The sequence below is a fragment of the Balaenoptera physalus genome, assembly GCF_965194825.1.
Source record: "Balaenoptera physalus genome assembly, chromosome: 10".
Taxonomy (NCBI): Eukaryota; Metazoa; Chordata; class Mammalia; order Artiodactyla; family Balaenopteridae; genus Balaenoptera; species Balaenoptera physalus.
In genome coordinates, this window is record NC_138889.1 from 26,534,282 (window position 1) to 26,545,899 (window position 11,618).

Sequence of the window (11,618 nt, forward strand, 5' to 3'; positions counted from 1 at the left end):
CATATTGTATGGTCCCATTTATATGAAATGCCCAGAAGAGCAAATCTGTAGAGACAGAAAGGAGATTAGTGGTTGCCTAGGGCTGAGAGGGTTGAGGAGAATGAAAAAACTTTGTTAATGTGTAGTGGGTTTTTTTGTGGGGGGACAAAAATCTACAATTGGATTGTTGTGATGCTTACACACGTCTTTTAGTGGTTACACTAAGAATCACTGAATTGTATACGTTAAAGGGTTGAAATTATGGTATGTAAATTACATCCCAATAAAGCTGTTAAAATTATGATAATTTTATATTTATAAATTTGCAAATTCATCCAAAATTACACATTCTTTAAAAATGCAACCTAACAAGACTAACCCAAGAAAGAAAAAATATCTAAAAAATCTATATCTACTCAGAAAGTTGTTTGTGTACTTAAGTACCTTTACAGAAAATGATTTCCAGGGATAAATGGCTCTCCAAGTAAGTTCTTCCAAATATTTAGGGAAGAAATAGTGGTAATCTTACATAAAAATCTTCCAGGAAACAGAAAAGAATATATTGCTCCAAATTTTTATAATCCCAACATAAGCTTCAGATGAAAACTAAAAATAATATTACAAGAATAGAATCACAGGCCAGTTTCTCCTTTGAACATGAATGCAAAATGTGTAAACAAAAGCACAAACTGTATCCATGGTATGTAAAACAGTAATATATCACAATCAAATTGGCTGTATTCTAGTAATGCAAGGTTGGTTTAATGTTCAGACATGAAAGTGATCCCAGGAAAGAATTAGAATGGGGAAAAAAGTCATTTATAAAAGAAGTCTTGGGAATTCCCTGGTGGTCCAGTGGTTAGGACTCGGTGCTTTCACTGCTTGGGGCCTGGCATTCAATCCCCGGTCAGGAACTAAGATGATGCAAGCCATGAGGCAGGGCCCAAAAAAAGAAAAAAAAAAAAAAAAAGAAAGAAAGAAGATAAGAAGTTTTAACCAGGAGAAGCACAAGATTGAATAATCATAACAGACAACGCCTTATGAAACTTACGTGAAGATTATGGAACATTCTAAAATTTTAAAACAAAAATTGTTAAAGATTCAAGAGGATGTGACAAATATTGTACATAGGCAAAAAATAAAATAAAATAAAGTAAAATAAAATACACACATGATGAGAGCCCAAAAATCCAGATGCCCAAGTCCCGTCTCTGAAGATTCTCATTCAATGGGTTCTGCATTTCCTCTATGTTTAAAAACATACAGGTGATTCTGATACGATTCATAGACACAATGTAAAGCTTCTGCTTTACAGGAAATAATACCAGATTATTTTGTTATTTTATGGTTATATTAACAGGCTGTACTATTGACGGATAAGTCTGATGTCAAAAAGCACTCCCCACTAGGGATAAAAAAGGAACTAGTACTCTCTTCTGCGTGGCAGCATGCATATATTGCAAAGGCAATTATTGTAGGAATCCAAATTAGTGGAACATTTTAGAACTGGAAGACTACGTAGAGATCATCTAGTCAAGCTTCCAACTATTATAGTTGTGAAAACTAAGGCCCATATAAATGAAATGATTGATCTCCAAAGAGCGTTAGTGAAAGAGTATGAAATAAAACATATCTCTGAACTTTTAATTTAGTGCTATTTTTATTAATCTCAAGTATTAGCTCAAACTTCAGTGTGACAGTTTTGGGATTGAATTCTTGCTCGAATTTACTGGTTCTGTGCCTTTTGGTAAGTTACTACAACACTTTTAAATTTATTTATTTATTTATTTTTGGATGTGTTGGGTCTTAGTTTCTGTGCAAGGGCTTTCTCCAGTTGCGGTGAGCAGGGGCCACTCTTCATCGCGGTGCGCAGGCCTCTCACTATCGCGGCCTCTCCCGTTGCGGAGCACAGGCTCCAGACGCGCAGGCTCAGTAGTTGTGGCTCATGGGTCTAGCCGCTCCGCGGCATGTGGGATCTTCCCGGACCGGGGCACGAACCCGTGTCCCCTGCATTGGCAGGCGGATTCCTAACCACTGCGCCACCAGGGAAGCCCTACTACAACACTTTTAACTTCGCTTTTCAGATATGTAAAATGGTGAGCCTTGACTGATACAGTGTATGAGATAGCCTAGCACTGTTCTAAACACATACAAGTACTTAAAATGTTTTGGCTCTCATCCCTCTTAAACAAGCTCTATTCTCTGAACAATAAAAGTGTTTTTCAGCTAGCAAAGCACCCCAGAGCTGACCACATTCTGGCAAGAGATATAGGATTCTTTTTCTTACTGGGGGGTTCTTTATACCTGATATTTGAACTGCACTGAAACATGAACTTCTCTTGTTTATACTGTATTAATGGATTTGATAGATGAATTTTAAAAAGTAATATGTAGGAACTAAGCTGCATTACTCTCAAGAAATATAATTCGATAGGAGTGGCTAGAATGATAAACAGTGTTTGGACAGGGAGTCTGTATTGGATATGAACAACCTGTACTCCCATTCGTCTATTAAGAATAAATAGAATCCTTTCAAAATCTGTTTTAAAGGGCAGTTAGTTTCTTCTGACTCATTTATGTTACCTGCAAGAAAAAGACAACCTCCTGAATCCTGGTTTAAAAGGCTTTTAATATAAAGCAGATAATTTTTGCAACATTTTCCAAACTTTCCATTATCAAATTGGCTGAGGCTTCTCAACGACTATCATTTCACAACAATATCTCCATTTTCACCTTCTTTAAAGAATTGGCCTAGGAGATGTGCCGTTAAAACAGAGCTTCACTCTCAACATCTTTTTAAGTTTGTATTCAAACAGTATGAAGAAAACAGGATCAGGGAATTCAGCCATAAAAGTGAATGGATTACTGATACATGCTACACCATGGATGCAACTAAGTGAAAGAAGTCAGACACGAAAGGCCACATGTTGTATGGTTCCATTTCTACGAAATGTCCAGCAGTGGCAAATCCATACACACGGAAAATATTATACATTAGTGGTTGCCAGGGGTTTGGAAGAGAGGGAAATAAGGAATGACTGCTTAAAATGGGTGTAGGTTTCCTTTTGGGGTGATGAAAATGTTTTGCAACTAGGCAGTGGTGATAGTTGCACAACATTGTGACAGTACTAAATTCCACTGAATGGTACAGTGAGTTGTAAAATGATCAAAATGCTGAATTTTGTGTTATGTTCATTTTACTACAATAAAAAGGAGAAAGAGTTAGGGAAAGACTTTGAGTTTGGGAAAGTAAGGGGAACTGGGCAAGAAAAAGACAGCTCTATTATTCAGTTTTCTCTCAGCTCTCCCAGTGCATTAGTCCTCATCAGAAAGTAGCCTGAACTTGTAGATGACAGTCATTCAACAGAGTCCAGGGAAAAGTGAATAAAATAAAACCCAACTCTTCTTCTTTAGCACATCTATGACAGGGTAACTTCCTGCTCAGCCACATGGACATTCATGAGGACGTTTCCATTTAGGTCTTCTCTACTTCAGTACTTTACTCACAGCTCATTCACACATGTAGGCAACAGCATTCCTTAATTCCATGGACACTGCAGTGCTGGTTGTGATCAGTCTCATGAAAAGAAAAGGAGGAAAAAGCCTCCACATTGACTTGGTGGTCTTGACATGAAATGGATGCAGAAGACAGCTTGATTGTCAAACTGGAAACTTTTCTTTTTATCTCTCCTATCAGGTCTTCTGCCCACTTCCCACCCCCTTCTTTCAAACAGGAAAGACACTAATTAGCTGCTTTTTTTTTTTTTTTTTTTGGTAAAACAACTGTTGTTTTAGATTTCTTGTTCGGTGAATGTTATTGTTTTTACTGCCAAATGAGCCTCAGTGTTTGATGTAGGGGGTCTCTTGGGAACTTAACATTTTCAAGTTTAAGTGGAAAAGCTTTTTTGTTTGAATGGGCTTTTACTGGGTGCTTCAAGATTTGCTCTTGGTTCTTTGACGGGGACGTTTTATTCTCCCATACAATTCCATGAACACTTATACACTGGCACTTAGTTTAATGGCATTTTCTATTTATAAATGTCTTTGAAACACATACTGTCAATTATTTGAGGGTAATGACCATGGCCATTGTTGGCACATCTTATATGTGCATGGTGTTAATTTTTGAGTGTCATCTGGTCTACCATCAGTGCTTCCCTCTTTCTTTCACCCAGTTTTCTCCCTCATTTCCTTCTCCAAATTTGTCTCATTTTTCTACTTTCCCTTTTGCTTCTCTATTCTTGCTTTCTCTTTCCCATTGCATCTGTCATTCTTCTTCTTCTTCTCCTTCTGACTTCATTATTATGGCTAACCGAAACCTTTTCTAGTATGTTCTCTATTTTCCTTGTCATTTTATTGCCATCCACAAACTCTTACAGAATATTCTTGGCTGACTCCCTTACTTCCTAACATACCCATGTACTTCATGATCATTTTAGAACATAGAAAAGGGTTGGAATTTTTTAAAATAGGTAATTATAATCAGCCTTCTTTCACCTCTGGCATAAGACTCTTTTTCCTCAATCTGACCATTCTTAAATATAGAAGCACTCCAGCTCATTGGTCCTCCTTACCCCCATGTCTAGGCCAAAGAACTTGTGAAACCTTAGCCTTGTTTAATACTTGAATTTATCAAAACATAAGAGAGCTAATTCTGCCTAAGGGCACCAAAGAAGAATAAAAATGCCACAGATAAACATTTAGTCCAGTTTTATCATGGACTCTAAGTGCCTAGTTGAGTGCTAACCATTAACTCACTTGAACAACAGGGAGCTCATGACACAAACTAACATGTTAATTGTATAGACACTTCACTTCACCATTACTCAATGTAGCTGATAAACTGCATCCAGTTAGCTTAAATAACATGAATGATGGATTTCCTTGTGTATATAAATTGGGAGTTTCTAAAGGTTTCTTTTTCCCCTTGTACAACTGGCTACCACCTCGCTTGGTCACTGCAATAGAAAATGATGACTAAGAAACACATTGTCTCAATATCAGTGGACATAATGTCCTAGTATTCTACAAAAATCTCAAAATTCTTAATCTAAAAGATAGATCTGCCAATATCTTATTTCCTTATTCTTTGTTAATATAAACATCCGATCTATGAAGGTCTCAGTTTCCTTACTTAGAATATGAGGTGGATAGATTTGTTAATATCTAGGGACCTTTCCAATTTTAATATTCCCTGGGTATAAGGGCTGAGCCAAACACGATGGCTCCCTTAATCATTAACCTCGCTCATGATGAAAGTTATCAGCAAGTTCTACTTGTAAGAGCTCAAACATTCATATTCATATATATGGTAGCACATTGACTTTTACAGAATTCAAAGTAACACAGCACAGTTACATTCATAGATTTAAGGTCACTGTGCTATACTTTACAATTTTTCTTTTCCCTAGGAAGGAAATGTAGATCGCTAGGAAGGGATTTCTTTCTCTGCCTTTTAGTAATGTAAGCCTTTTATGATCTCTTGGATCCTAAAAGATGGGTAGGGTTTTGGCAGGTGGAGCTTAGGAGAGACCTTCCAGGTGGCAGGGACAACATGAGAAAGGGCAGAAGGAAGAATGGATTTTGAGAAGGACTTGTTATCTTACATGATGAGAGCAGCGTTTCACAATCTCTGTCCTGAGGAACACTGGTTTTTGATGATGTTAATGTAGTTACAAGACAAAAGCATTTGGGAAGAGCCGTACTCTACACCCCGACATGAAATTCAAGTTTCACTTTGTTACATTATATACTCTGAAAAGTTTTGGAGGAAGGAATTGATTTCATTTTTTTAATTCAGTCTTACTCACACTTACTTGACAAACCTATATTCAGCTGATGGGACTGTATTTTGTGAAAGGCCAATCGGAGAAATGCTGAGATGGAGTTTAGGATATTTCTTGTTGGGACAGGCATGTGATTATTTTTCTTATAATTCTTTACTGTTTGTCTTTATTGGAGTATAATTGCTTTACATCTTTATTGGAGTATAATTGCTTTACAGTGTTGTGTTAGTTTCTGCTGTATAACAAAGTGAATCAGCTATATGTATACATATATCCCCAGGTTTCAGTTTTAAGCCTTCTGTTTTTACTTGAGTCATTGGGACTCTGAGAAAGCTCAACAATTCTGGGGTCTTATCTCTTATGTAGTTTCCAGGAGCTCCTGGCACTTACCACTATTTCCTCTTGATTCTTTTCCTCCGACTTCAAACATCTTACGATTATGAGCTGATTGTTTTCTCAGCCTCTAGTGTCAAAACCAGGTACCTCGCTCATCTTCATTGTCTCAGTTACAAGGTGCAGTATTTCCCATGTTTATATGTGTCAAAATATAAGTCAGGAATTGATACATAGCATATGCTTAATAAAAATTTTATTTCCATTTTTTCTTTGTTCAAAGGTATCCAAACACTGGCAAGCTTCTTAAATTGAAAGGAGAGTCATCTAATTTATTCAGCTCATTCAACCATCAATATTGAATATTTGTCTTTTTTCTTACACATACTTCTTGTATTCCAATCGTGACATTCTAGAGCACAGTGAGCACATTTATAACTTATTACTGCATTACTACCTTGGCTATTCCTTGACCAAAATTTACTTCATACAACTGACAGCCTAATTAACCTACTGGAGTTTTTTTTTTTAATGTATGCATACAAAGAATAAACACCAATTGCATCGCTAATAACTGAATTTTTACATCTCTATGCACCCATATATCCAACACCAGGTCAAGGTATTATAAAATATTTCTAACACCCTACAATGTTGTCTGTTACTACTTTCTGTTCCCTACTCCCCCAGGGCAACACCTAAACTGACCTCTATCACCATATATGACATACATGGGAACACAGTGTGTATTCTTTGGTATCTGGCATTTGGGCACGTATCATTATATCAGTAGTTTATTCTTTTATTGTGTTTCCCTGATTTTTTAAACCTAGACATTCATATAGTGTCAAAGAACCACTGATTTCTTAATATTATTATGCTGACCTCCATCTTCAGGGGCTTTCTACATTCTTCCATGTGTCTTTCCACCCACTCTCTCTTCCGTCTAATTATGTTTCATTTAACCCACCTCAGCCAGCCTTTCCCCCATATTCCCCAACACGTAGCACTCTTGTGTTCAGCCAGTTTTGTTCCCTATTCCATAAGCCCTCTGTGCCATTCCTGACACTGTGCCTGTTCCCTGCCCGGAAGGCCTGTTCCCTACCCTCTACTCTCCTTCCTATATACTTGTTTAAGACTCAATTTAAATGCTACCTGTTCTAAGCAGTCTTCTCAGAAGAAGCCAGTGCTTTTTGGAATCCTTCTTTAATGAAATCCCATAGCAAGTGTAATCTGTCCTCCCTGATCTGGTAATTAATTATCCATTGTTCCTATCATATAGTGTTTGTTTTTCTTATGTGCTGTTATTGTTTATTTAAGCTGATTATAGTGACTTGAACCAGGAACTCGGTCATTTTCCTCTTCATTCTAGTGCAAGTTTCTGTGATATGGAGTTAAACTCCTTTTCCCTCACTTCCCATTCACCTTCAGCACTTGTTAAACATAAAGTACAAGTGAAACTTATTGGTTAACAGGTTTTTGTGGTCCTTGATTCTGGTCCCTAGAGCTAAGCTGCACTTCTGTCGTGCTAATTTGACTGATTCCTTATTGTCACATAACTCAGGAATTAACTAAATCATTACAAATTTACATACATATAAGATATTATTTAAAAAACCAGTGGCTGTCACAAGTTGAGGCCCGGAGGAGAGTGTTGTATGAGGCCTAGTTCGGTGGGGCTCACACTGAATGCTCGAGCTTTCCGATATTCCACTGTAAGTAAGAAAGAGGTATGCAAATATATGCTTAATATTTAACAGTGTTGATAAAAAAGAGAAGAGAGAAAGGGACGACAGGTACTTTGAGGGCTTTTTGGAATTCATGAACAATTACGATTGGATGGGGAAAAAGAAAAACCGAGGGCTAACCTCCCACAAATAAGCTCAGGAAAGAGAAAAGGGCTCATCTGGTATGCAGGTAGAGAGGTTTGACCTACAGAAACTTAGAAAACCTCAACAATCTGAGCAGTGTTGGCAAGAGGCAAACTAAAGGGCTAACGAAAGTCTGCAAAAGTCTCACACAAAGAACTTTGGCATGGTGTTCATCATCTAGCTAATCCTAACATGCAGACATTTATGAGAGTAAAGTCAGGTCTTTGCCAGAGTGGGTTCCTTATTTGGGCAACTGGTCAAATGAAGAAAGGCAAATGTAGGCTGCCAGAGTAAATAAGGAGAGGAAAAACGAAAAGAACGAGACATACCATTCATCAGTGATTTCCCCCCAATATTCTTAGCCTCCACCTTATCTCCATCTTACTGGTAACACAGGAACTAGACTGAACAATCAGGTAAAAGGTCTCTACAGAAACTGAGGTAATATAGAAAATAAAAAAATAAAACCTAAAATTGTAAATTTTCTTCCTAGGGGTAATTGAGATGACAGTTCAGTAATAACATAAGATCAGTTGAAGTCTAAAGAAATTTTAGAAAACCTGGATAAAGTAAGAAAACATCTGTTCGCTGGCATCAGAATGTTAGACAGACACCAAGACATGTGGGCCAATTTCTGGAGAGAAGGGAAACACAAACGCAAGGTAGACATTTGGTGCAGCTTTTCTCCTTGGGGCTTTTGCTGATTCAAATCTTATAGCCTAGGAGCTGAAAAGCCAAGGAGATCAAAAGACTCTAACCACAGAAGCCAAACGGCAAGAGCTCAAGCTAAAGGCAACAAATAATGGAATGACAAGCTAAGTGTATCTTTAGTCTCACAGGGCTGCAGGAACCATTACATTTAAAGCCTAACAAATACAAGGGTCTTTGGGAATAGGGAGAATCCAAACGTTCACATGGTAATCCCAAAGTGCAACACCCGTAGAGGAAGGACAAGACAGAAATAGACGAACCTTCACACAGACTGAAAAACAGCTTTGAAAGAGCTCAAACTGAGAATGGACTAAGGTTACCAGTCCCTATAGTAACTGTCTGCCATGGGCAAAAGGAAATCTTTTCAAGAGAAAGACAACAACGTCCAGAATGTGGAGGTATCTTTATAGTTTCCTAAAATAAGTTAAGCCCAATTTTAATATAAAAAATAATTTGACATACCAGGAAAAAGATGAAATGATCAAAAGCTCAAAAAAAAAAAATAAGAAAGAAAGAAAGAAAAAAGACAATATAAATAGACACAGGAGGACAAGAGTTAGCAGACCTTGGTTAAAAAAAAACAACAAAACAACTATGATTAAACAAAGAAAATATACACATGGCAAATAAGCGTATGAAAAGATGCTACACATTCCATGTCATCAGTGAATTTTAAATTAGAACAATAATGAGATACCACTACACACCTATTCAAATGGCTAAAATCCCAAAACTGAAATACCAAAGTTGGTGATGATGCAGAACAATTGGAATTCTCATTTGTAGCTAGCGGGATACTTGGCACTTTCTTACAAAACTAAACGTACTTTTACCATACAGTGATCTTGTAATCATGCTCTCTGGTATTTACCCATAGGAACTGAAAAGTTATGTCCGCATAAAAACCTGCACATGGATGTTTATAACAGTTTCTTGCATAATTGCCAAAACTTGAAATCAACCAAGATGTTTTTCAATAGGTGAATGGATAAACAAACTATGGTATATCCGTACAAAGGAATAGCATTCAGCAATAAAAAGAAAAGGCTATGAAGCCATGAAAAGACATGGAAGAAGCTTAAATGCATATTGCTAAGTGAAAAAAAGCCAATCTGCAAAGGCTACATGCATATTATATGATTGCAGCTATTTGAAATTTAGGAAAAGGCAAAGTGTGGAGACAATCAAAAGATCAGTGGTTGCCAGAGGTTGTGGGGAGGGAGAAAAGGATGGGTGAAGCCCGGAATTTTAATGGCAGAGAAATTCCTGTGTATGGTTCTGTAATGGTGGATACGGGTTATTGCACATTTGTCAAAAATCATATAATGTACAAAACAAAGAGTGAAGTCTAGAGTAAAGCATGGACATTAGTTAGTAATAATGTATCAATATTGGTTCATTAACTATAACAAATATATTACGCTAATGTAAGATGTTAGTAATAGGGGAAACTGGGTAGAGAGGTAAGGAGGTATGAGAACTCTCTCCTTTCTGCTTAATTTTTCTGTAAACCAGAAACTGCTCCAAAATAGTCTATAAATTTAAAAAACAAATCTAGACCATCATACAAAACTTGCACGTAAATCCAACCATAGTAGCATTATTCTTAAGAGCCCCAAAGTGGAACTAACCCAAATGGCCATTTACTGTGAATGGATAAATGAAACACAGTAATATCCACACCATTGAATATTATTCAGCCATAAAAAGAAATCAAGTACTGATACATGCTACACCATGGATGAACCTTGAAAACATGTTAAGTAATTGTATGATTCCATTTGTATGCAATGTCCAGACTACGCAAATCTGTAGAGACAAAGTATATTAGTGGCTGCCTAGGGTTTGGAGAAGTGGGCGAGTGAGTGACTTATAATAGATTCTTTTTCTTTGGGGGGGTGGATGAAAGTTTTACAATTGATTGTGGTGGTAGATGCATAACACATTAAATTGTACACTTTAAATAATATGGAAAGTAAATTATATCTCAATGAAACTATTATTTAAAATTATGATTAATGTATTCAAAAAGGACCACATATACAATTTAAGCAAAAATTATCTATGAAATGCAACCAAAGGAAAATTCTAGAATTAGAAAAGCTGAAATTAAGCACTCAGAAGATCAGTTTAACAGTACCTTAGTCAAACAAAAGAAAGTATTACAAATGTCAATTTAAAAATAACTACACTAAAATTTCGAGGGAAAAACATGGAAAACAGAGAAATAAGTACATAAGACATATGGAGTATATGTAAAACACTGTGTCTAGCCAGGCCCAAGTCACACAGCTTAGGGAGGAGACACACCGCCTACCTGAATCACAAGGACTTCTCCAAAGGAAAAATGAGGTTCTGATGCCAGAAGTGGAAGGAATGAATTGCAAAGAAAACGAACAACAGTACACTATAATCTAGATATACATCCGTAAATACATAGGTTCCCTGGGGTTGTGATCTGGTACAAACAATAAAAAAAAGATGAGACTCATAGTAGAGGCTGCTAGCTTCTGCTGAGGAAAATGTCCAGGGAAGAAGAGTTGATTTATTTAGTTATTTGTTTAGAGTCCACATATAAGTGACATCATGCACTATTTGTCTTTGTCTTATTTCACTTAGCATAGTGTCCTCCAGTTTTATCCATGTTGTCTTAAATGATAGGATTTTCTTCTTTTTTAAGGTTGAATAATATTCCATTGCATATATATACCATATTTCCCTTATCCAATAATCTACTATGGACACTTAGATTGTTTCCATATCTTGGTTCTTGTGAATAATGCTACAATGAACATGGGAGTACAGATATCTCTTCAAATAATGATGATGTTTCCTTTGGATATATACTCAGAAGTGGGAGGGAGGAAGGACACAAATTGACCATGTGTAAAAGATGTTGTAGGAATGAAAAAGTCTGAACACCTAGGAAGAAAGGGGG

At 36.7% G+C, this 11,618-nt stretch overlaps 1 long non-coding RNA gene across 1 annotated transcript in view; it reads right to left on the minus strand.

The window, feature by feature from the left end:
- Positions 1 to 5,949: 5,949 nt before the first annotated feature.
- Positions 5,950 to 11,618, minus strand: part of LOC309636385 — a 132,019-nt gene continuing 126,350 nt past the window's right edge. Inside the window, exon 2 of the long non-coding RNA XR_014250006.1 lies at positions 5,950 to 9,245. This is a non-coding gene — a long non-coding RNA (uncharacterized lncRNA). The remainder of the gene's footprint in view (positions 9,246 to 11,618) is intronic.